The following is a 27,315-nucleotide window of genomic DNA, read 5'->3' as shown; positions in this document are numbered from 1 at the left end:
CACTTATTTTGTCTCTCATCTGTTTTATTCCACTATCACAACATATACATTAATTCTGGCCTCCTTGCTCTCAATTAAGTCATATATAATATTTTGTGATAAAACCTTAAAATATCAGAAGGAAATGGTATATCTAAGGCTTTATCAAACCACAGTATTGTTCTCTGTATGAGTAAGAGACATTACATAGAACAGAATCGTGAAAATGACTATTGTTAGCATTTTAACTTCATACATATTCACACCTTTAAAATGTATCCATTCATATTTGGTAAGTATTCTCTATGACATGCTAATGTCTATTAATGTTAGTCATTAATTTGAATTTGAAATTTCTGGATTGAGATTCAAAAATGACCATGTAGGAATGAACCAGGCCAGTACTCAAAGCTACAACCCAATTTTTTTCTTTGATTTTACATAACTTTCAAATCATGCACTCTGAAAATGAATCCCTAGCTGTCCTTCAAGTTAAGCCAAGATGACATGGTGCCTATACAAGCAGCACCTCCTAAGTACAGAGTAGTAGGCACAGGCTTAGATATTAGACCATTGCCTCTTTCTGAAAGAAAAAGAAAACAGCGCAAGCAACTTTGGGAAATGGTCCCATTTACTATGCCCTCATTACAAAGAACAGATTTGCATCTTAGAAGTAGATCTGGAAGGAACAGATACAGGGGACCAGAAGATCTTCATCACTAAGCTGAGAGATAGCAGTGAAGCCTAGGAACCAGGATAAACAAAGACCATGTAATGGCAGCATCTGACCTTTATTGAATAGTATGTTTAACCCAGCATTGTTGATTATCTGTATAGTTGTGTATGAGATGGAGTCTGTCATTACCCTTATTTTGAAGAAAAAGGTTCAAGGTGTATAAAAATGTACACAAGGTCATATACTCATGTTCTAACTTTCAGATATGGAACCTGCAAGCAGAAGCCCCTCTTAATTGGTATCCTATGCTGCCCTTAGGAGTTTAAAAACAGATTCACTTAGAGGAGCTATTGGCATCAAGCCTTGAGTGTTAGTTGTAAGTTGTTTAGAAAATAGTCTAAGCAGTCACATAATTCTAAAATTGAAAGAATGAATAGATAAATAACAGTAAGAAGCAGAGTGGTCTATTCCAACAGGCATTAAGTGCTGAGTACTGTTGTGCTTCCTATAGAGTGTTAATCCTAATACATGGTCTTAAGAGCAAGCTCAGCAAGTGAGCACTGAGGTACAGGCGACAAACACTGTCACTGAAGATTGCAGTAAAATCAGGGCATGGGTAGGGCACTCATGATAATGGACTTCTTTTATCTCTCCTACTGACTCTGGTTTAGCTGCAGTCAGATGTACTACTATAAATTTGGGTTAATTTCATAGATTCCACTCAGGAGAAGCAAGGGCACCAGGCCATAAAGTTCCAGACTAAAGAGTCATTTTACTAATTTTAGTAACATTGGGTTTTTTTCCCTCATGACAGTTTCTGCAGGACATGGAACCAAGCAAAAGTGACATTAGCTGCCCAAGGGCAATGGAGTAGAAAGATGAAGTACATATTTTGACGGGCTTGTTTCACATATGTTATGGCTCAGTTTGTTTTTTCCTTTTTCTAAAACTGCACGTTGCATATACTAACCGTAGATTTCATAGGTAGATATTCTTGACAAATATCAGTAAAACAGGTTTAATGCCTAATTGTCTATGTCCTTGGTATACCCTGTTCTTCCTTCCAACCCACTATTTTCAGAGAATCTCAAGCAAGTCCTTTAGCTTTGTTTATGATAAAGACAGCATGCCCTTCTTACAGCACGGCCTTATCAATTGAGACCGTGTCCATACTCACCAAGAAGTCATATCTATGGCTGTTGTAGACAGTGAGACAATTGGAGCTCTTGATTGAGGTGCACCTTATTCTTTCTGAGTGCCTCATTTCCTTAGCTCTCCTACCTAAAGTCTATACTAAACCTTTCTTCATAATACTGGCAAATCTTCAAGTTCTTTTATACATTGAAGCCAGAACTCATAGGTTTGCCTGATCAAGGTCTCTAACATACTATGCTAATTCCCTTAGGCTGCTGCAAGTGACACTGTAGAGCTGCCTCTGTAACCTATTTATTTCACCCATATGTTAATAGTAACTATATTGATTTGCTTATTACAGGTTTTCTAAGTGTCTCTTGGGACTATTATAGGTTTATTATAGGTTTTCTAACTGTCTTTTGGTATTGATTTTTAGTCTGATTCTTTTGCAATCAAATATTTTATTTTGCAGGGGTTTGATAGCTGGAGAGATGCCTGAGTACTGGTTACTCTTGCAGATGACCTAGGTTTGGTTCCAGCATCCTTTGGACCCTCATGGCATTTCACAACCAGTGGTAACTCCAGTTTAAGGGGATGTTGTAGGAAACAGCAGAATCTCCAAGGTCTTGTGTCGGTGACAAGGATATGACCCTGTCATGGACCCAGAGGAAAATGACAAAGCCCTTCCCCACCTGAGATTCAGAGAAATAGCTGAGCTGATCCGCACTCCCAGGCCCTAGGCTCTGGGAAATGGTAAAAACCTTCCTCTGGTCCATGTAGTATGTACAGGAAATGTCCACCATAGCTTTCTCTACCAGATATTTACAGACAGAAGACTGTTGCTCCCTTACACAAAATGCTCCTGCAAAGATGAGTTCACCCTGATTCCTTAATCCAGCTGCACAAATGAACCTTGCCTCTTTATTTATCAGTATGCAATAACTGAACTTGCTTCAGTTACTACGCTTCAAAACTTACACTGCCTGTTCAACATTGTAAAATAAATATGCTGAGCTTCCAGGGTACTGTGGTTTCTCCATCTTAGAGACCAGACCTTTTGACCTCAGATTTTCTCTGTGTCTGTGTGTCATTTCTTCATCCCTTTGCCCTAGTCAGGCCTCTCTCTGAAGCCATGATGGTTGCAGGATCCGATCCCCTCTTCTGTCCAGGAATACACACAGTGCACATACATACAAGCAGTAACTCATACACATAAAATAAAAATAAAAATTTTAAAGCTTTTATTTAAATTAGATTTTTAATTTGTTGCAATTTGCTTTCACATATTCTTAATTTTTTAAAAAATAATGATCTATCCCAATTCAAAAGCAATGTATACATTCTGCAACTTTGGAGTATGGTTACATATTACTATTGGGTCACATATCCAAATTTTATTCATCCTATAAATAATTTTGTCTGACAAAACTGAAAGATATTACATTTTTATTTCTCACTGTGAGTTTTTACTTCTGTTTTGTTTGGTCAATATCATTTGATCTGTAACTTTAGATCTCGCTATTAGGAACATTAAAATGTAGATTTAGTATTGCCTACAGTGGATCTCACTCTTTTAATTTAATTTTTATTCGTTAATAGTGTGTAGGTTTGTGCAGAAGCTCAGGTGTGTATGATATGCGCACAAATGCGGCATATATGCGCTGCAGCACACATGTGGTAAGAGGACAACTATGTGAAGTCTATTCTTGCTTTCATTGTGGCATTTGAACTTCTCATCAGGCTTTCATGACAAATACTCCCATCTATTAAATTTTTTGCTGATCCAGAGCTCAGCATTTTTAATTTCTAAATATACCTATGTCTAATTGTGTTTTTTCCTTATGTTGACCTTTGTCTCATATATATATACATATATATACATATACATATATATGTATATATAAATAAATGTTATATGATATTAACATATTTTCATATAACACATATTTAAGATCTCCTGAAATTATAGCAATTATAATATTCACTTAAATTCTGTAAAGTTTATCCACATATGCCGTTTAATTGTTCTTTGTTCATTTTAAGTCTTAGCTTTTTCCACTTGAGAGCTGAATATTTTGTTAATATAAATGTTGATAAAATTCCTTTTCATAAAGTGAAAAACATTCTGCTTCTAAGGAGTAATTTCATTTCATAGGTAGGGAATTTAGGGGCATACATATGCATGTGTGTGCACATGAGTGTGTGTGTGTGTGTGTGTGTGTGTGTGTGTGTGTGTATGTGTGTGTGTGTTAACTGCTTTGAAGATATTCCATTTTCCTTTGGCTTCTCATTCTGATTGTGGATAAAATTTGTTAAAGAACCTTGTTAAAATATGAGTAATTAAGACTATAAAAGCTGAAAATTAGTAGCACCTGGGCACTTACTTTCTGGCCTATTTCTTCTGTAACTTATGGGGCTGTCTATGTGTATATACTTAGGGACTCAAATGTCTTTGTTATTTTTTTTATGGAGAAAAGAAAACCTCTGATCTCCAAAGACATCTTTGTAAATCTCATCCCTAAATTATAAATTCACCATGGTGCCTTTACACATGACGCACTGATGTTCCCTCAAAGGGATCTGCCATCAAAGCTTCTTGACAAACATTTGCCAAGAATGTTTTGACCTCAGTGTAGCTCAGTCTTTTGCCAGACTTCCAGAGTTCAGCTGCCGTGCTGATCTTCATGGGCTATTTTGCTTTTTCAGGAATATCTCAAAGAGATCCTGCTTGGAAAAAAAAAAAAGCCATGCTGTGACATTTTGCTACTTATAAAGAGAACAAGAATGATCTCTGTCTTGTTCTTTTATCTAACTTCAAACAAACACCCAGTTTAAAACCAGAAATAGAGCTGATGAAGTCATCAACAGAAAGCGTCACCCACCTCACCCACATATTTTCTAGTCTAGAAAGAATCTAATGATAAAGACCTCCTAGGAAGGTTGAGGAGCAAACCATCTACCAACACACTACACTTCTCATTCTCCACTTCTGAAATATGATTGTTAGTGTCTGGCTTCCCTGTTAGAAGTACAAGCTCATAATGATTAAGAAGCTCAGGGAGTTATCTAAGCCACCAGGCTTATAAATGCAGGGCATCACCACATATTTATGGTGATTCTTTACCACCTGTGGTGACATAGGCAGGTGGCATGGCACCTAAACTCTCATGGTCAACCAAACAGCCAAACGTGCTATTTTTATTACAGAATAAAGAAGAAATAATGTATATGTAGTTCTAAATGCTATGAATTTCTTTTAATTTTTTCCTGAGATATACTTTTTTTCTAATTCCTAAATCTATATAAGGTATTTAGAACAAAAATTGCATGTATGTGCAATTTTAAAACTTAGAGTATTTCTAAAACAGATTGTGACCTGGAGTCTTGTCATGAGATATGGGAATTTCTGTTCATGGTGAAGTTGACTGTTTTCCTCTGTGTGGTCAGTAGATGCTGGGGCTCCTGCAGTGCAGGAGGTGGGATGAAAGTGCTCAAAGAGGATGTGTCTCCAAGTATTGCCACTATCCTCACAGAACTACATTTCCTGACACAATCACCCAACTGAAAAAAGAATAATAGCTTATTAATTTAGAATAGACCTCACACAGAAACCCATCCACAGTTGTAGTTATCTATCTTGTCAAGAAGAAAGTCGAAGCCAGGCGTGGTGGCACACACCTTTAATCCCAGAACTCAGGAGGCAGAGGCAGGCGGATTTCTGAGTTCGAGGCCAGCCTAGTCTACAAAGTGAGTTCCAGGACAGTCAGGGTTATACAGAGAAACCCTGTCTTGGGGGGAAAAAAAAAAGAGAGAGAGAGTCAGAAAAAAAAATTGGTTGTCTCCTAAAAGCAGCACATTGGACTCTTGTACCTTGAATGTCTCCCTCGTTAGAACTACTGTACTTTATCTAAGCACACTGTACATTCCCACTTCCCAGCATTGAGTTCTCTTGTTTTGACTGGTCTTTAAAGCAAATGCATCCCCTTCTTTACCATGCCTATAATGAGCTAAAATTTCTAAGCCTTTGGCCAGATAAATCTTCAACTGTACAAGGATACAATTGGGTAAGCAACTGGATAGTGTTCTAAGCAGATAGGATAGGAACACAATGGCACCAAAGGTAGAACTGGAGCCCCTGGAGCCTCTGGTACCTAGTAATCGTCATTTTCCCTCATCCTGGTCCCTAGATTCAGTGGCTTAAACTGCAAAATAAGACCCCTTTCATATTTGACATGGGAGTTGCAGGAAACTTATTTTCCTTCAGGAGTTTACACAGGTGCTTAGATGATTGGGGGAATCTGTTCTTGTTAGGGTTAAGAGCTTTGCCATTTCTTTCTCCTTCACTTTCATTCAGAAGTCTTTATTTGTGGGGTGTTTATTTTTTCTATTCTTCTTTTGGCTAACTGAAGAGCAAGTGTTACTGACATTGTCTGAAGAATAAATTTTTGTTAGCTTTTGAGTAAGGAATACCAGAATAGCACTTGCTGCCAAGCCTGAAGATCTGAGTTCAACCCAAGAACCACGTGATGGTGAGAGAACCTACCCTTCCCACCGTGCAAATGCTTGTTATTGAAAAGTAACAAAAAAGGTATTTTAAACTAAGCCATTCAATTATAAATGTATTAATCTCTAATTTAATCATATCTTGACACATTGTAAAAGATGTCAACTGACCCTCATCTTCTTTCCATGGAACTAACACTCTTCTAATGTAGTATGTTCTTGGATTCTTCTAAATTACTGCCACATCTAAGTGCGACATTGGCCTTGAGCAATAAATCCTCTACTAATAAAATGTACTAAAATATGTACTCGGGTGCTTAGGAAGTACACTTGAGATGGTATACTGAGAAAGATTAACAACACCCTGGGCCCTATCAGACTGTTTTAGAACACCTTGAGACCTTGGCTATTATGTTGTTTCTCTAGCATCAAACAGTGGGCTGGAGTTGCAATAGTTCTATGGATTTTTCTTCTCTTTTGACTCTTTGTATTTCAGAAATAGAATAATCATAACTTTTTTTAAAAAAAGATTTACTTTAAATTATTTTAAATTATTTATTTTAAATTATGTGTACATGTATATTCATGTGAGTGCAGGTGCCTATGGATACCAGGGGTCCCAGATCCCTGAAGCTGGAATTACAGTTGATTCTGAACCACTTAATTTAGGTCACTTGAAAGAGCGGTACATACTCTAATCATTGAACCATCTTTCCAGCCCAACATCCTTCTTTTGAATAATGAAATGAAGTCTTAGTTTAAAGAATAAACTGGCAACAAATCTCATAATCAAATATGTTGCAAATTATGAGTATGAAACCATTTTATGCAGCACAGAAAAGAAATGAGCTACTTACCAGATGCCTAATAAATGTGCCTAACTATTGCATGCTTGGAAAAGGTAAGGGCAGGTTGTTGTATTGATAACATTTCAGTTAATGTGTCCAAATCCATGCACATCATTATAAACATTGTTTTCACAGCATAGTCATAGGCTTATTTTTTTTTCAAAAACCTACTTTTAGTAAGTGTTCTTAAATGCTTTAACCTCCCTTCTGGCCCACCATCCACCAGAGGTAGTGGAAAGGAAAGATTAATAGAGCAAAAAAGAATATGGACCTGTTCAGAAATATTTCTTTCGAAAAAATCCAGTCTGCATTGTCAGGATATCAGCAGTTCAGTTCACATGAATCAGCAGTGGTAGCTTGATCCACTCTCAAACAGCATTCATGAATCAGCAATGGCAGGTTGATCCAGAAGAAACTGCAAGGCCCAAGTCCACAGAAGTGGTAAGAAGTTGCCAGAACACCACCAGAGCTTCTTTGGAGGCATTTCTCTCTAGGAAGTCATGACAAATGATGAGCAGCAAAGAATGGTATGGTGTATCAATACAACCCAGGATTATCAATGAAAACCAGCATGAGCAAAGCCCAACAGTGGCTAGTAAAGAATGGCAAGACATACCAATACCATCCAGCACTGTTCACTGTCCATTGGGTTATATTTATACCCTTTCCAAATATCACTTGTTTTCTTAAGCATCTGCTCTAGCAAAATATAACATGTTCTTTTCTCCAGGCTTCCTCCAGAAAAACACCAGGGACCTGTTCTTAGTAAAAAATCCTCCCATGTGTGTACTTCAGCAAAAACATCCTTTCATACAACAGCTAAGCCATTTAGGAGTGAGAGGTTGATGACCATCAGTTCCTGGCTATCCAGGGATACATAGTGAAACCCTATAAAACAAAACAAAACAAAACAAAACAAAATCAACAATGGCTACCTCCAACCCCAAAAGTGGTGAGCATGTATTGCTAGCACTGCCCCTTGTGGTTTTACATTAGTCTACTGCCTTAACTTCATTATTACAGAATATCAAAATTAGTAAATGATTCATGTTAAGAAAAATTGTTGTGGTAGTTTGAATGAGCCTCCACAGACTCTAAGTTTAAATACCTTGCCTCAACCTAGTGGAATGGAACTGTTTGGGAAGGCTTAGGAGGTATGGCCTTGTTGGAGGTATGTCAATGGGATCAGGTTTTAAGGTTTCAAAAGCCCACACCATTCCCAGTTAGCTCTCTTTGTGTGTCCCCTGTATACTCCATGTCCTTGCTTGCTGCTTGCTGCCATGTTCCCCACCATGATGATCCTGGAAGCTACCCCTCTAAAACCAAATATAAGCCTCAAAGTACATGCATAAGTACAGGCTTTCTTTTATAAGTTGTTGCCTTAGTTATGGTGTTCTTGCCCAAAACTAGAAAGTACCTAAGGGAATTATTGGAAAACTAAGACAACTTGGGAAAATCTAAGCCAATTATTTTTTTAATTAATTTTCTACTGCGAAACAAACTATCATTTCTACCTATACGTAGCTGTCACAATCTGGGGACAAATAGACTTGGATTTGAACTGAAGCTTTCCACTTCTAGGCTGGATGACTGGACTAAAGTTATATGAAACTGAGTCTCTTTGCTAGTCTGCAAACTTGAGTTAATACTACCTCATGGAATTGCACAAGAATGAAGAAAATAATGTATATACAGTCTTCAGAAAAAAAAATGCCTTGTACCACAGAAAGCTCAGTGAATGATAAATATCATTCTAGGTTGATTGTTAAGAGCTTTAAGAACACCCATTGGTTTCTTTTTGCTTCAGAAATTAAAATGTGACAGCTTAACTCAATTGGGACCTATAATTGCAAAGCAGTTCATTTATCTACATAGCCTACTCAATGAGATAGAACTAATATTTGTTAGAACTTAACAGAGTTCTCCATGCAGCCTCTACTTTCTTAAGGAATTATTTAAGAAACTATGTCAGTGTTTCTTTAAATCCTTAAGGGCTAAGGATATGCTTAACTTTCATCAGCCAATTGAAATCTGTAGTTCATACAAAAAATGTGACATCGACTAATCGGATTCATATATTACAGAAGATAAAAAGTGTTTGTGTTGTAGAACTTTTTTATGTTCCTTTTTTTATAGGATATTTTCTCTATTTACATTTCAAATGTTATCCCCTTTCCTGGATTCCCTGCCCTTGGGAATTCCCTATCCCATCCCGCTTCCACCTGCTTCTATGAGGGTGTTCCCCAACCCACCCACCCACTCTCAACTCCCTACCCTGGCATTCCCCTGAAATGGAAAATCCAGCCTTCACAGAACCAATGACCTTTCCTCCATTGATGCTCAACAAGGACATCCTCTGCTACATATGCAAATGGAGCCATGTATACTCTTTGGTTGATGATTTAGTCCCTAGGAGCTCTGTGGGTCTGGTTGGTTGATATTGTTGTTATTCCTATGGGGTTGTAAACCCCCTCAGCTACTTCAGTCCTTTCTATAACTTCTGCACTGGGGACCCTGTGCTCAGTCCAATGGTTGGCTGCAAGCATCCACCTCTGTATTTGTAAGGATCTGGAAAAGCCTCCCAGGAGACTGGTACTGTCAGCAAGAACTTCCTGGCATCCACACTAGTGTCTGGGTTTGGTGACTGTATATGGGATGGACCCCAGGTGGGACAGTCTCAAGATGGCCTCTCCTTCAGTCTCTGTTCCACACTTTATCTCCATATTTCCTCCCATGAGTATTTTGTTCCCCTTTCTAAGAAGGTCTTCCTTCTTAAGCTACATGTAGTCTATGAGTTGTATCTTGGGTATTCTGAGTTTTTGGGCTAATATCCACTTATCAATGAGTGCATACCATGTGTGTTCTTTTGTGATTGGGTTACCTCACTCAGGTTGGTATTTTCTAATTCTATCCATTTACTTAAAAATTTCATGAATTCATTGTTTTTAAAAGTTGTGTTGTACTCCATTGTGTAAATGTATCACATTTTCTGTATCCATTCCTCTGTTGAAGGACATCTAGGTTCTTTCCAGCTGTATGGCTATTATAAATAAGGCTGCTATGAACATAATGGAGCAGGTATCCTTGTTATATGTTGGAGAATCTTTTGGGTATATGCCCAGGAGTGGTAGAGCTGGGTACTCGGGTAATAATATGCTTATTTTCTGAGGAGCTGCCACACTGATTTCCAGAGTGGTTGTACCAGCTTGCAATACCAGCAACAATGAAGAAGTATTCCTTTCTCCACATCCTCACCAGCTTCTGCTGTGATCTGAGTTTTTGATCTTAGCCATTCTGACTGGTGTGAAGTGGAATCTCAGGGTTGTTTTGATTTGTATTACTCTGATGACTAAAGATATTGAAGATATTTTCAGGTGCATCTCAGCCATTCGGTATTCCTCCGTTGAGAATTCTCTCTTTAGCTCTGTTCCCCATTTTTCAATAGGGTTATTTGGTTCTCTCCAATCTAACTTCATGAGTTCTTTGTATATATTAGATATTAGTCCTCTATCTGGTGTAGAATTGGTAAAAATCTTTTCCCAATGTCTTGGTTGCCATTTTGTCCAATTGATGGTGTCCTTTACCTTACAAAAGCTTTGAAATTTTATAAGGTCCCATTTGACGTTTACCTTACAAAAGCTTTGAAATTTTATGAGGTCCCATTTGACGATTCTTGATCTTAGCGCATAAGCCATTGGTGTTCTGCTCAGGAAAAGTTCCCCTGTGCCCATGTGTTCAAGGCTCTTCCCCACTTTATCTTCTGTTAGTTTCAGTGTGTCTAGTTTTATGTGGAGGTTGTTGATCCACTGGGACTTGAGCTTTGTACAAGGAAATAAGAATGAATCTAGAGCATTCCAGTTTCGATCTGCGCCTGGAATACACCCTGTGCCACAGCTCTCCCAGGAGTGCTGACACACATCTGAGCACAGGTAGAACCACCACTTCTGCTCAGAGGGACCAACCCAGAGTCCTCAGGATGTAGAAACAGAGGAGAAGGCTGTGACAGGATCCTTTTGTTGTACCATTTGTTTAAAATGCTGTCTTTTGTCACTGCATGGTTTTACCTCCTATGTGAACAATCAAGTGATCATAAGTGTGTGGGTTCATTTCTGGGTCTTCAGTTCTGTTCCATGGATCTACCAGCCTGTCTCTTTACTAAAATCATAGTTTTTATGACTATTGCTCTGTAGTACAGCTTAAGGACAAGGATGGTGATTTACTTAGAAGTTCTTTTATTATTGTGAATCGGTTTCACTCTCTTGGGTTTTTGTTATTCCATATGAATTTGCAAATCGCTCTTTCTAACTCTATGAAGAATTGAGTTGGAATTTTGATGGGGATTGCATTGAATCTGTAGATTGCTTTTGGCAAGATGGCCATTTTTACTATATTAATCCTGCCAATCCATGAGCATGGGAGATCTTTCCATATTCTGAGGTCTTCTTCCATTTTTTTCTTCAGAGACTTGAAGGTCTTGTCATACAGATCTTTTGCTTGCTTGATTAGAGTTACCCCAAGATATTTTATATTACTTGTGACATTGTGAAGGGTGTTGTTTCCCTAATTCCTTTCTCAACCTGTTTATCCTTTGAGTATAGGATGGCTACTGTTTTGTTTGAGTTAATTTTATATCCAGCTACTGCACTGAAGCTGTTTATCAGCTGTGGGAGTTCTCTGGTGGAATTTTTGGAGTCAGTTAAATGTATTATCATATTATCTTCAAACAGTGATATTTTGACTTCTTCCTTTCAAACTTGTATGATCTCCTTTTCTTGTCTAATTGCTCTGGCTAGGACTTCAAGTACTATATTGAATAGGTAGGGAGAGAGTGGGCAGTCTTGTCTAGTCCCTGATTATAGTGGGATTGCTTCAAGTTTCTCTCCATTTAGTTTGATGTTGGCTACTGGTTTGCGGTATATTGTTTTTACTATGTTTAAGCGTGGGCCTTGAATGCCTGACCTTTCCAGGACTTTTAACATGAAAGGTTGTTAAATTTTGTTTAATGCTTTTTCAGTATCTAATGAAACAATCATGTTCTTTTTTTTCTTTGAATTTGTTTATATAGTGGATATATTGATGGATTTCCATATATTGAACCATTCCTGCAACCCTGGGATAAAGCCTACTTGATCATGATGTTCTTGGATTCTGTTGGCAAGAATTTTATTGAATATTTTTGCATCAATATCCATAAGGGAAATTGGTCTGAAGTTCTCTTTCTTTGTTGGGTCTTTGTGTGGTTTAGGTATCAAAGTAATTGTGGCTTCATAGAATGGATTGGGTAGAGTACCGTCTGTTTCTGTTTTCTGGGATAGTTTGAGGAGTATTGGAATTAGGTTTTCTTTGAAGTTCTGATAGAACTCTGCACCAAATCCATCTGTTCCTGGGCTTTGTGTGTGTGTGTGTGTGTGTGTGTGTGTGTGTGTGTGTGTGTGTGTGTGTGTGTGTTGGGAGACTATTAATGACTGTTTCTATTTTTTGGGGGGATATGTGATCGTTAAGCTGATCCTGATTTAACTTTGGTACCTGATATCAGTATAGAAAATGTCCATTTCATCCAGGTTTTCCAGTTTTGTTGAGCCTTTTGTAGTAGGATCTGATGATGCTTTGGATTTCATCAGGGTCTGTTGTTATGTCTCCCTTTTCATTTCCATTTTGTTAATTAGGATACTGTCCCTGTGCCCTCTAGTTAGGCTACCAAAGGGTTTATCTATCTTGTTGATTTTCTCAAGAACCAGATCCTGGCTTGGCTGATTCTTTGTATAGTTCTTTTTGTTTCCACTTGGTTGATTTCAGCCCTGAGTTTGATTATTTCTGATGGTCTACTCCTCTTGGGTCTATGTTCTTCCTTTTGTTCTATAGCTTCTAAAGGTAATAGGTATAGATGAGCATGAAGATTTTCAACTTAAAGGGCCAGTAAATATCTTCAACAAAATTATAGAAGAAAACTTCCCTAACTTAAAGAAAGAGATGCCCATGAACATACAAGAAGCCTACAGAACTCCCAATTGACAGGACCAGAAAAGAAATTCCTCCCAACACATTATAATCAGAACAACAAATGCAGTAAGTAAAGATAGAATATTAAAAGCAGTAAGGGAAAAAGGTCAAGTAACATATGAAGGCAGACCTATTAGAATTACACCAGACTTCTTTCCAGAGACTATGAAAGCGAGAAGATCCTGGACAGATGTTATAAAGACCCTAAGACCCTAAGAGAACACAAATGCCGGCCCAGGCTACTGGGCTGCAAAGTAGCAAATGCAGCAAAATGCAAATACAGCAAAACTCTCAATTACCATAGATGAAGAAACCAAAGGATTCCATGACAAAACCAAATTCACACCATATCTTTCCACGAATCCAGCCCTTCAAAGGATAATAAAGGGAAAACACCAACACAGGATAGAAACTATGCCCTACAAGAAGAAAGAAAGTAATCCTTCAACAAACCTAAAAGAAGATAGCCGCAAGAACAGAATCCCAAATATAACAACAAGAATAACAAGAAGCAACAACTACTTTCCTTTAATATCTCTTAGTATCAATGTACTTAATTCCCCAATAAAAAGACATAGACTAACATATTGGCTACACAAACAGGACCCTACATTTTGCTGCTTACAAGAACCCCATCTCAGGAAAAAAGACAGACACTACCTCAAAGTGAAAGGCTGGAAACAATTTTCCAAGCAAATGGTCTGAAGAAACAAGCTGGAGTAGCCATTCTAATAACGAATAAAATTGACTTCCAACCCAAAGTTGTCAAAAAAAGAAAAGGAGGGGCTCTTCATACTCATCAAAGGTAAAATCTTCCAAGATAACTCTCAATTCTGAACAGTTATGATCCAAATGCAAGGGCAGCAACATTCATTAAAGAAAGTTTAGTAAAGCTCAAAGCACACATTGCACCTCACACAATCCTAATGGGAGACTTCAACACTCCACTCTCATCAATGGACAGATCCTGAAAACAGAAACTAAACAGAGACACATGGACACTAAAAAAAGTTATGAAACAAATGGATTTAACATATATCTACAGAACATATTATCCTAAAAACAAAAGGATATACATTATTCTCAACACCTCATGGTACCTTCTCCGAAATTGACCATATAATTAGTTATAAAACAGGCCTCAACAGATACAAAAATGTTGAAATTATCACATGCATCCTATCAGATCACCACAGACTAAGGCTGATCTTCAATAACGACATAAATAATAGAAAGCCAACATTCACATGGAAGCTGAACAATACTCTACTTATTGATAAGTTGGTCAAGGAAGAAAGAAATTTAAAGACTTTTTAGAGTTTAATGAAAATGAAACCACAACATACCCAAACTTATAGTACACAATGAAAGCAGTCCTAAGAGGAAAACTCATAGCTCTTGAGTGACTCTAAAAAGAAACTAGAGAGAGCATACTCTAACAGCCTGACAGCACAACTAGAAGCTCTAGAACAAAAGGAAGCAAATTCATCCAGAGGAGTAGACCACAGGAAATAATCAAACTTAGGACTGAAATCAACCAAGTAGAAAGAAAAAGAACTATACAAAGAATCAACCAAACCAGGAGCTGGTTCTATGAGAAAGTCAACAAGATAGATAAGCCCAGACTAACTAGAGGGCACAGGGACAGTATCCTAATTAACAAAATCAGAAATGAAAAAAGAGACAAAACAACAGAATCTGAGGAAATCCAAAACATCATCATATCCTACTACAAAAAGCTACACTCATCAAAACTGGAAACCTGGATGAAATGGACAATTTCCTAGACAGATACCAGGTACCAAAGTTAAATCAGGTTCAAATTAATGATCTAAACAGTCCCATTTCCCCTAAAGAAATAGAAGCAGTCATTAATAATCTCCCAACCAAAAAAAACCAAAAAACAAAAAACAAAAAAAACCAAAACCCAGGACCAGATGGTTTTAGTGCAGAGTTCTATCAAACCTTCAAAGAAAACCTAATTCCAATTCTCCTCAAAGTATTCTACAAAATAGAAACAGAAGATACTCTACCCAATTCATTCTATGAAGCCACAATTACTCTGATACCTAAACCACACAAAGACTCAACAAAAAAGGAGAACTTCAGACCAATTTCCCTTATGAATATTGATGCAAAAATACTCAATAAAGTCCTCACAAACCGAATCCAAGAACACATCAAAATGATCACCCATCATGACCAAGTAGGATTCATTCCAGGGATGCAGGGCTGGTTTAATATATGGAAATCCATCAACATAAGTCACTATATAAACAAACTGAAAGACAGAAACCATATGATCATCTCGTTAGATGCCTTTGACAAAATCCAACACCTCTTCATGATAAGAATCTTGAAAATATCAGGAATTCAAGGCCCATACCTAAACATACTAAAAGCAACATACAGCAAACCAATAGCCAACATTAAACTAAATGGACAGAAACTTGAAGCAATCCCACTAAAATCAAGGACTAAACAAGGCTGCCCACTTTATCCCTACCTATTCAATTTAGTACTTGAAGTCCTAGTCAGAGCAATTAGACAACAAGAGACGATCACAGGGATACAAATTGAAAAAGAAGAAGTCAAAATATCACTATTTGCAGATGATATGATAGTATATATAAGTGATCCTACAAATTCGACCAGAGAACTCCTAAACCTGATAAACAGCTTTGGTGCAGTATCTGGATATAAAATTATATCAAACAAATCAGTGGCCTTTCTCTACACAAAGGATAAGCAGACTGAGAAAGAAATTAGGGAAACAACACCCTTCACAATAGTCGCAAAAATATAAAATACCTTGGTGTGACTCTAACTAAGGAAGTGAAAGATCTGTATGATAAGAACTTCAAAGCTGGGTTTGGTGGTACACACTTTTAATCCCAGCACTTGGGAGGCAGAGGCAGGCAGATTTCTGAGTTGGAGGCCAGCCTGGTCTACAAAGTGAGTTCCAGGACAGCCTGGGTTATACAGAGAAACCCTGTCTCAAAGAAAACAACAACAACAGCAACAACACCTTCAAGTCTCAGAAGAGAGAAATCAAAGAACATCTCAGAAGATGGAATGATCTCCCATGTTCATGGATTGGCAGGATTCATATAGTCAAAATGGCTATCTGCAGAAAGCAATCTACAGATTCAATGTAATCCCCATCAAAATTCCAAGTCAATTCTTCACAGAGTTAGAAAGGACAATTTGCAAATTCATCTAGAATAACAAAAAGCCTTAGAATAGTAAAATCTATTCTCAACAATGAAAGAACCTCTGGTGGAATCACTATGCCTGACCTCAAACTGTACTACAGAGCAATTGTGATAAAAAGTGCATAGTACTTGTACAGCAATAAACAGGTCAATCAATGGAATAGAATTGAAGACTCAGAAATGAACCCACACACCTATGGTCACTTGATCTTTGACAAGGGACCCAAAACCATCCAGTGGAAAAAAGACAGCATTTTCAACAATTGGTGGTGGCACAACTAGTGGTTATCATGTAGAAGAATGCAAATTGATCCATTCTTATCTCGAATTGATCCATTCTTATCTCCTTATACAAAGCTCAAGTCTAAGTGGATCAAGGAACTCCACACAAAACCAGAAACACTGAAACTTATAGATGAGAAAGTGGGGAAGAACCTCGAAGATATGGGCACAGGGGAAAATTCCTGAACAGAACAGCAATGGCTTGTGCTGTAAGATCAAGAATTGACAAATGAGACCTAATGAAATTGCAAAGCTTCTTTAATGCAAAAGACACTGTCAATAAGACAAAAAGGCCACCAACAGATTGGGAAAGGATCTTCACCAATCCTAAATCTGATAGGGCACTAATATCCAATATATACAAAGAACTCAAGTAGCTGGACTCCAGAAATTCAAATAACCTCATTAAAACATGGGATACAGAGCTAAACAAAGAATTCTCAACTAAGGACTAACGAATGGCTGAGAAGAACCTGAACAAATGTTCAACATCCTTAATCATCAGGGAAATGCAAATCAAAACAACCCTGAGATTCCAACTCACACCAGTCAGAATGGCTAAGATAAAAAATTCAGGTGACAGCATATGCTGGCGAGGATGTGGAGAAAGGGGAACACTCTTCCATTGCTGGTGGGATTGCAAGCTTGTACAACCACTGTGGAAATCAGTCTGGCAGTTCCTCAGAAAATTGGACATAGTACTACCAGAAGATCCAGCCTCTCCTGGGCATATACCCAGAACATGTTCCAACTGGTAATAAGGACACATGTTCCACTGTGTTCATAGCAGCCTTATTTATAATAGCCAGAAGCTGGAGGGAACCCAGATGTCCCTCAACAGAGGAATGGATACAGAAAATGTGGCACATTTACACAGTGGAGTACTATTCAGCTATTAAATAACATCAGGTTCAAATAATTTTGTGGCAAATGGACCAATGCTATTAACCATTTAAGGAACACATAATACATTTTTGTATTTTTTTTAAACATCCCATAAGTATTTGTTGTATACCTTCTGTGTGCCTGTCATAAACAAAACAAAAATTTTTCCTTTTACACTTTACATTTTAGCAAGGGAGAAAAAAAATAACATATTAGAAAACTACAAAGCTTGTAGAAGAAACAATAAAAAATTAAGCTAAGATGTTAGAGAGCTCTGGGAGTAGAGTACAGACTCCTGTTGAATTGAGATAAAAGGGAAACCTCATTGTTATCTGGGCATTTGCCTTGGGGAAAAAGCATTCTTGGAGAGAAGAAATAAGCAGAGAACCTAGGATAAACCTAGGATATTCAGAGAACAAGGAAGTAGATGGATGAGAGGCTAAATCATCTGGGGCTTTGTGGTGATTAATCTTCATTGTCAACCTGGCTAAATTGAGAATCAGTATAAACATCTGCATGTGTCTATGAAGGTGTTTCTAGAAAGGATACGTAAGACCCATCTTGACCTTGGGTAGCACTAACCCATAGGCCAGGGTCTCAGACTGAATGAAAAGGAGTCAGTTAGCCAAATGCCAGCTCTCACCTCCATCTGCTTCCTGACTCCTTCTGTAGTGTGACCAGCTGCTCCTGCTGCTGTGATGGACTGTCTTAGTCTTGCTTTTGTGATGGCTGTCTCAGTCCTGGTATTGTAATGGACCCTCTCAGTCCTTGTGTTGTGATGAACTGTCTCAGTCCTGCTGTTGGATGGACTGTCTCAGTCCTGCTGTTGTGATGGACTGTCTCAGTCCTGCTGTTGTGATGGAATATTTCAGTCCTGCTGTTGTGATGGACTGTCTAAGTCCTGCTGTTGTGATGGACTGTCTCAGTCCTGCTGTTGTGATGGAATATTTCAGTCCTACTGTTGTGATGGACTGTCTCAGTCCTGCTGTTGTGATGGACTGTCTAAGTCCTGCTGTTGTGATGGATTGTCTCAGTCCTTGTGTTGTGATGGAATATTTCAGTCCTGCTGTTGTGATGGACTGTCTAAGTCCAGCTGTTGTGATGGATTGTCTCAGTCCTTGTGTTGTGATGGAATATTTCAGTCCTGCTGTTGTGATGGACTGTCTCAGTCCTGCTGTTGTGATGGATTGTCTCAGTCCAGCTGTTGTGATGGAATATTTCAGTCCTGCTGTTGTGATGGACTGTCTCAGTCCTGCTGTTGTGATGGATTGTCTCAGTCCAGCTGTTGTGATGGAATATTTCAGTCCTGCTGTTGTGATGGACTGTCTCAGTCCTGCTGTTGTGATGGATTGTCTCAGTCCAGCTGTTGTGATGGAATATTTCAGTCCTGCTGTTGTGATGGACTGTCTAAGTCCAGCTGTTGTGATAGATTGTCTCAGTCCAGCTGTTGTGATGGATTGTCTCAGTCCCGCTGTTGTGATGGAATATTTCAGTCCTGCTGTTGTGATGGACTGTCTCAGTCCTGCTGTTGTGATGGATTGTCTCAGTCCAGCTGTTGTGATGGAATATTTCAGTCCTGCTGTTGTGATGGACTGTCTAAGTCCAGCTGTTGTGATGGATTGTCTCAGTCCAGCTGTTGTGATGGAATATTTCAGTCCTGCTGTTGTGATGGACTGTCTAAGTCCAGCTGTTGTGATGGATTGTCTCAGTCCCGCTGTTGTGATGGAATATTTCAGTCCTGCTGTTGTGATGGACTGTCTCAGTCCTGCTGTTGTGATGGACTGTCTCAGTCCTTCTGTTGTGATGAATATTTTAGTCCTGCTGTTGTGATGGACTGTCTCAGTCCTGCTGTTGTGATGGACTGTCTCATTCCTTCTGTTGTGATGGAATATTTCAGTCCTGCTGTTGTGATGGACTGTCTCAGTCCTGCTGTTGTGATGGACTGTCTCAGTCCTGCTGTTGTGATGGAATATTTCAGTCCTGCTGTTGTGATGGACTGTCTCAGTCCTGCAAGAATGCAAGATACATAACCCAAAACTAAATGGAGCTCCCAGGTTACTGAAGTGTCTCCTATATTTGTCTCCCTCACTCTGACTTCTGTGGCACACTCTCATACATACATCATGCATACAGCAATTAAATTTGAGAAAAAGATTCACGTGTATCTACTTCTGTGGATGAGCTAACAGAGAACAAAACCAAACAATGTAGGAGATGGAAAGAGAGTTACTAAAGGTATTTCTTGAAACAGTAAGGAGATGGAGCCCATGCCTGAGTGCACCAGGAGTCAGGTATTTTATTCATCTCTTATAGCTGACAGGAAGGCAGGGCGTGTGGATGGGCACACAGGTGACAAAAATGATCATTAAGTCCATAGGATTGCCTCTGATTGCTTTGATGTCTCAGAAATGGAAAAAGGAAGATTGTAGACCAAGCATGAGGAAATGACAAGAGATTGTGGGAATCTGAGGAGAGAGAAGAAAAGTGTGATGGAGTTGCTGTGAGAGTAGATAGGTGCCTGATTGTGAGTACTTAGTCAGAGCTGACTGAAACAAGAATGGCAAGAATAGCATTTCAATGTTTGGTTTTAGATACACAGAGAAAAGGGAGTGGAAAGGTGTTCTGGGGCAAGAGCTAGGATGCTGATGGGTCACAAAAGTAAAAGAAGTAAGTGAGGGCATGAGATTTGCCAGAATCCTACTCCTCAGTCCATGTTAGGCTATCATGAGACGTATTCAAGGTTATTTCAGGTTGGATTCGAGTAAACTATGATGCCAGGATTGGAAGGATCTTCTGTGTTTACATTGAAATCACTGAAAGAGAAGACCAGGGAGAAGTAGGACTGAGCCCGGAACCAACATTCTTGATACATGTGGGGAATGACATGTGTCTAGCCATATGTAAAGTTGTCTGCATCATCGGAACATTCAAGGCTGTGTCTGTGTTATAGAGCTAAGGTGCAGGCTCACCACTTCTGGGTAAACTTTGACTTATGGGAAGGCAGACAGTCAGAATCTCATACTTCTAATTTCACAGATTCAGCTATATGCTATTTTTAAAGAGCCTAGAAGAAGACTATACACATATATAATAGGGAATCAAAAATTACGACCATATGGCCTTTTTAAAATTAAAAAAAAAGTGAATGCTGATAATACTCTGAGCTATTTCCACTTGGGGTTCCTAGACTAGGAAAAAGGAATTATTGAAAAGAACCATTGTGACACTAGGGCTGAAACACACTTCTTGCGTTTATTGGTTTTGTGGTATTGTTTTTAGTATTAGTAAATAGGACTCACAGAATTTTGAAAATGCAGTCAATAGAGAAGAAGAGTGGAGCAAAGGAAGGAAAGAAGGAGGCTTTTAGGGAAGACTTCATTTATCATCACATAGAATTCTTGGCATCTTTAAAATCTCCAGGAAACAAACAAAAAACATGTTACAGAGGTAAAGCCAGTATAGGAGGAAAGAAAAGACCCTGTGAATTATAGCCATGTTCTTCCTTGACTCCTCTAACAGTGTTACTGAGTTCTCACTTGTCCTGAACGAGTGCCCTCACAGGTCATTTAACACTTTAAATAACCTTGTTTGTTCAGAACTATTGTTCATTGGACTAGGCTGCCCAGTTTTGGAAATTGAGAAATTGAAAAGACTGGTGTTAGGCCAGAGAAGAAACATATTGTTAATTTCCTGTTTCCCATAGAAAGTCTATTAAACCATTTGTAGAGGGAATGGTTACATAGACATTGTAAGTGGTTTCCCAGTGGCTTTATTGCTGTGGCAGAGGCTCCTGCCTCTTAAGGAGATCATACGGATCATATAAATATAGGAAGCATGGGTGTTGCTACAATTTAGGTAGTGATTTACCTTAGGAAAGTTAATAATTGTGAGTAGCTATTTTCTAATGTGCTCAAACAGCAGCACAGGTAATTGCCTCCTGAAAATGTAAGATACTGAAGGTCTGTGAAGTCCTGCCTTAGCTGACCAGCTCCAAGGTGGCAGAGGCAAATGGTAGGGCTAGCCCAAGCTAGCCATGGGTAGGCAGAGACACAGGCCCATGAATAGACCTGTGCAGTGACCATTGCCAATGGTCTCCTCCTGTGAATGCCATAGAGTAGCAAAATGCCACACTGTTACAGTGCTCTTCCCACACAATGCCCAAACAGCAGCCTTTATGCCAGTTGTCCCTATTTAGAGAACTCACAAAAGTGTAACTAAATAAACTAAACAATGAATGCTTTTAAAATGAAACAAAATGTACATTTAGATGGCAAGTTGTTTTGAAATGATCTATAATTTTGGTTCAGAGACCTATAATTTCCAGAGGCAGGAAAGCTATAAAAGATACTGGGTATAGTGAGGAAAATTTGAGTTCTGGATGAATATTAGATTTAAAAAAATACTTATATGTATGTGTGTGCATCTGCATGTGAATATGTGCATAACGTGGTGTGCTTGGTGCCTGGGGAGGTCAGAAGAAGGCATTACAGATGGTTGTGAGCAATCATGTGGGTGCTGGGTACTGAATCCAGGTCTTCTGTAAAAGCATAAAGTGCTTTTAACTGCTGATCTGTCTCTCCAGCCCCAGTGAATATTAGGTATTTAATCGAATGAGTTGAGAGCTGGAGGAAGTGAAAGCAAGTATAGTGAATGTTAACTGGCAAGACACACACATGCACACACAAACAAATGCATTCACACAGAAAAAGCCATTTAATCCTATTGTTTCTTCTGTGTTTTGGTATATGTATGAAAAAAATCTGTATTAGAATGAGAGTCAGAATATAATCACTATCCTCTTTTTAAAAAGCAAGCACTTTTCCCAACTGAGCCCTCTCACTGGTCCAAAGAAATTGTTTTGTTGTTTTTGGTTTTGGGTGGTGCTGGGGCTTGAACCCAGGTCCTAAATGGATTGTGCGAGGCAAGCACACTGTCACTGCCCTGTTTCCTAAAGCTGGATGAGGCAGATGACAAAAAGCAACAAGGAGAGAAGAAAGGACACAGGTATGACCCGTTGGACTTTGGACAAATACTTAGCCTATTTGACCCTAAGATTTCTTCATCTGTTTTATACATGCTGTCTGTAAGGAGTGATATGATGATTAAATTGATGACATGCATTGCAGAGATTATGTTATCTGATTGTATTTTTTCCTTGCCCCAGAGCCATTCTGCCATTACAGCCTCAAAGAAAGGCAGAAGGATGCCTCTCAAATGAAGGGGCATAAAACCAGCAATTTCATCCTAAAAGTGTAGTCCAAACTCAACAGCATTGCCTTTACCTGGAGCTTGTTGAAAAAGTACAATTTTAAGCCTTTCCTGAATTGCCTTAATTGGATCCTGCATCTTAGCAGGATCTAATTCACGTCTATACGAAAGCTAAAAAGGCTTGGACCTGTGACATGACTCTGGTAAAGGTGATTGCTGTCAAATATGATAGTTTAAATTCAATTCCCCTGCCTCACACAGTGGAAGACAAGACCTGACTCCTGTAGGCTATACTGTGACCACACATGTTCTGTGACATACCTACCTACATGCTAAGGAAGCAGAGGGGATGCAGAAAGACTCCTACTTCCTTCTCCAAAGGGACTATGTGAAGAAGACAGAAGTCAGAGCTGAGGAACTTATCTGCTGCCCTTTCCTTGTCTGGGTCAAACTCCATAGGGAGTCTGAGAATGAGCTAAGAAAGCCAAGAGGACATGTCCAAACGTAGACATCTACTCCCACTTGCACAGGGAGAAGAGAATCAACAGAAGAGCTGCAGTCTGCTGAACAGAGGCAACCTGAAGTAGCACTCTGTGCTACCCCTGATTGTCACACTGAAAAGATGCAGCAAACCATAATTCAAAGGCTGGCTGGAAAGCTAGGGCAGGAAGGTTATAAAGCTTCCCCAGGCTGGTAACAGTTATTGACTACCAGAATCCAAGAGCTTCCCTGAACTGTGCAGAATCAACTGGAAAGGACCCCTGGCCTTCGTCATCCAAGGATTTATGCATTAAAGTCACCAAGGCTCCAAAGATCCAGATAGAGAACAAGCCTTGCAATGGAACTCAGAGCTGATGATAACCATGCAATTTTCTTCCCCCTCAGAGCCAAGAGATTACTAATCCATTCCTCTTCGACAAACCCAGACACCATCATGGAGACAGATTGAGGAAGCCATTAAAGTTCTGATCATTTGTCCAAACAAAAAGAGTTCCTTGGAGAGGCTGCTACAATTACAGAAGCACGATGAATTTTTTTATAAAGGGGGTATTTTTAGAAATACATATTGACACAAAACACAAAAAATACAAGGGTAGAAACTCAATAGCAGAATGTGATGTTATCTTTCTTTTTCTTTTTGGATTGTAAATGTATTTCATTTTGTAAGCAACAATCAAAATATATTTGTGCTACTGGTTTTTTTCAAATAATAAATGGGATCTTAACAAAATTTGTTCACTGAAAAACTTTGTAATCTGCAAAACCCAGACAAAATAAACAGAAGCAAGTGCACAACTGAGGCGGGAGGTGGCACAGCTGTCTCATACTTCACCAGACCACCTTCAGGTCCCTTGACTGTGAGTGTCACGAACAAGGAAGGACAATACACTCAGAGTGCCACTGATAGCTCTCTACATCACTTTATGTAAATACAATGGTATTCAACATTGCTGGCAAACACTGGACAATATTTGAAGTCATAAGCACATCCACATGTTCTTCCAAATGATGTTTGGGATCCTGCTTGCCAGCATTCTTTACTGTCAGCTGTTCAGGTGTCATCTCTTTTCTTCTTCTTCTTCTTTCTTCTTCTTCTTCTTTTCTTCTTCTTCTTTTCTTCTTCTTCTTCTTCTTCTTCTTCTTCTTCTTCTTCTTCTTCTTCTTCTTCTTCTTCTTCTTCTTCTTCTTCTCCTTCTCCTTCTCCTTCTCCTTCTCCTTCTCCTTCTCCTTCTCCTTCTCCTTCTCCTTCTCCTTCTCCTTCTCCTTCTCCTTCTCCTTCTCCTTCTCCTCCTCCTCCTCCTCCTCCTCCTCCTCCTCCTCCTCCTCCTCCTCCTCTCTCCTCCTTCTTCTTCAGCCTTATTATAATTCTAGGCTAATTTCAACATCTCTTTTACCACTGATTCATTGTCTTTACAGTGTTCACTGTAGTCCTGAAGTGCCAATCCTTCCATCCAACTCTTCTTATGCAAATTTAACAGCATCTTCTGTCCCAGTTCATTTTTCCGGTAATTAATATTGATGGAGTAATAATGTCTGTTTAATCTGTGAACTAATGCCTGGATGGATGGCTTGTTTAAGTGGCCCAGATTTGAAGTAATTTGTCTTGGTTCATGTCCTAAGACCATCATATTAGCATTGATCAGTAACAGGCATCAATAACAACCTTTCCTTTTACACTCTGAATGGGATCCACAACCACTGCCACAGCTCTCTCTGACAAGGCTTCAGAGCTCTGCTGAGTGTTGACATGCACACCAGAAAGCTAACAGCCAAAGCCAGGGAAACTCTGATACTAACCAACAACCATCTCTGGCCTTCCTGTTTGTCTCAGCATACACAACATTTTGTCTTGGAACACTGGATCAACTGCTTCTACACTGACACCAGTTCATGACTGTGGCATAGCAAACACATCAATCACTCAAACACATCAACAAATTCACCAAGCATTAGTAATTTCCATAGGAACTCCAGGACAGCAATGTTTTAGGTCTTTAGCAATGCCAAGGAAGAGATATAAACTTGTTCTGCCACTTTCTTTATGGATATCGATGCAAAAATACTCAACAAAATTATTGCTAACCAAATTCAAGAAGACATCGAAAAAATCATCTATCATGATCAAGTAGGCTTCATCCCAAGGATGAAGGGATGGTTGAATATATGGAAATCCATCAACATAATCCATTATACAAATAAACTCAAAGAAAAAATATATGATCTTTCATTAGATGCTGAAAATTCATTTGCCAAAATTCAACACTCTTTCTTTCATGTTAAAAGTCCTGGAAAGATCAGGAATTCAAGGCCCACACCTAAGCATAGTAAAAGCAATATACAGCAAACCAGTAGCCAAATCAAACTAAATGGAGAGAAACTTGAAGCAATCCCACTAAATTCAGGGACTAGACATGGCTGCCCACTCTCTGCTTAATATTCAATATAGTATTCAAAGTCTTAGCCAGAGAAATTAGACAACAAAACAAAGTGAAAGGAATACAAATTGGAAAGGAAGACATCAAAATATCTGCAGATGATATGATCATATACATAAGTGACCCCAAAAATTCCACCAGAGAACTCTTACAGCTGATAAACAAGTTCAGTAAAGTGACTGGATATAAAATTAAAACAAATCAGTAGCCTTTCTCTACTCAAAGGATAAACAGTCTGAGAAAGAAATTAGGAAAACACACCCTTCACAATAGTCACAAGTAATAAAAAATACCTTGGGGTGACTCTAACCAAGCAAGTGACAAAGATCTGTATGACAAGAACTTTAAGTCTCTGAAGAAAGAAATGGAAGAAGACCTCAGAATATGGAAAGATCTCCCATGCTCATGGATTGGCAGGATTAATATAGTAAAAATGGCCATCTTGCCAAAAGTAATTACAGATTCAATGCAATCCCCATCAAAATCCCAACTCAATTCTTCAGAGTTAGAAAGAGCCATTTGCAAATTCATTTGGAACAACAACAACAACAAAAAAACCAGGATAGTGAAAACTATTCTCAACAATAAAAGAAAATGTGGTGGAATCCCCATGCCTGACCTCAAGCTGTTCTACAGAGTAATAATGATAAAAAACAAAACAACAACAACAACAACAACAAACATGCATGGTATTGGTATAGTGACAGCAGGCAGATCAATGGAATAGAATTGAAGGCCCAGAAATAAACCCACACACCTATGGTCACTTGATCTTTGACAAAGAACCTAAAACCATCCAGTGACATAAAGACAGCATTTTCAACAAATGGTGCTGCTTCAGCTGGCAGTGAACATGTAGAAGACTGCAATTTGATCCATTCTTATCTCCTTGTACAAAACTCAAGTCCAAGTGGATCATGAACCTCCACGTAAAACTAGATACACTGAAACTAATAGAAGACAAAGTGGGGAAGAGCCTTGAGCACATGGGCACAGGGGAAATTTTTCTGAACAGAACACCAATAGCTTATGCTTTAAGATCAAGAGTTGACAAATGGGACCTCATAAAATTGCAAAGCTTTTATAAGGCAAAGGACACTGTCAATATGGCAAAAGGGCAACCAAGAGATTGGGAAAAGATCTTTACCAACCCTGCATCCAATCGAGAGCTAATATCCAATATTTACAAAGTCAAGAAGTTAGACTTGAGAGAACCAAATAACCCTACTAAAAATGTGGTGCAAACAAAGAATTTAGTACCAAATATGGTACTAAACAAATTCTCAACTGAGGAATACATGTAATAAGGACACATGCTCCAGTATGTTCATAGCAGCCTTATTTATAATAGCCAGAAGCTAGAAAGAACCCAGATATCCTTCAACAGAGGAATGGATACAGAAAATGTGGTACATTTACACAATGGAGTACTACTCAGCTATTAAAAACAATTAATTCATGAAATTTTTCAGCAAATGGATGGAACTATAAAACATCATCCTGAGTGAGGTAACCCAATCACAAAAGAACTCACTTGATATGCACTCACTGATAAGTGGATATTAGTCCAAGAGCTCAGAATATCCAAGATACAATTCATAGACTGCATGATGCTCAAGAAGAAGGAAGACCAAAGTGTAAGTACATCA

The 27,315-nt window shown here is 38.7% G+C and overlaps 1 protein-coding gene and 1 pseudogene across 1 annotated transcript in view; one reads left to right on the top strand and one right to left on the bottom strand.

Annotated features, from left to right (window-relative positions):
• Acyp2 (acylphosphatase 2, muscle type) overlaps nucleotides 1–27,315 on the top strand; it is a 143,617-nt gene that overhangs the window by 96,052 nt on the left and 20,250 nt on the right. The window lies entirely within an intron of this gene.
• On the bottom strand, nucleotides 23,970–25,262 carry Gm12096 (predicted gene 12096; annotated as a pseudogene).

The sequence above is a fragment of the Mus musculus genome, chromosome 11 (assembly GCF_000001635.26).
Source record: "Mus musculus strain C57BL/6J chromosome 11, GRCm38.p6 C57BL/6J".
NCBI lineage: Eukaryota > Metazoa > Chordata > Mammalia > Rodentia > Muridae > Mus > Mus musculus.
Note: the sequence above shows the minus strand (reverse complement) of the source record. Positions and strands in the feature narration are given on the sequence as shown.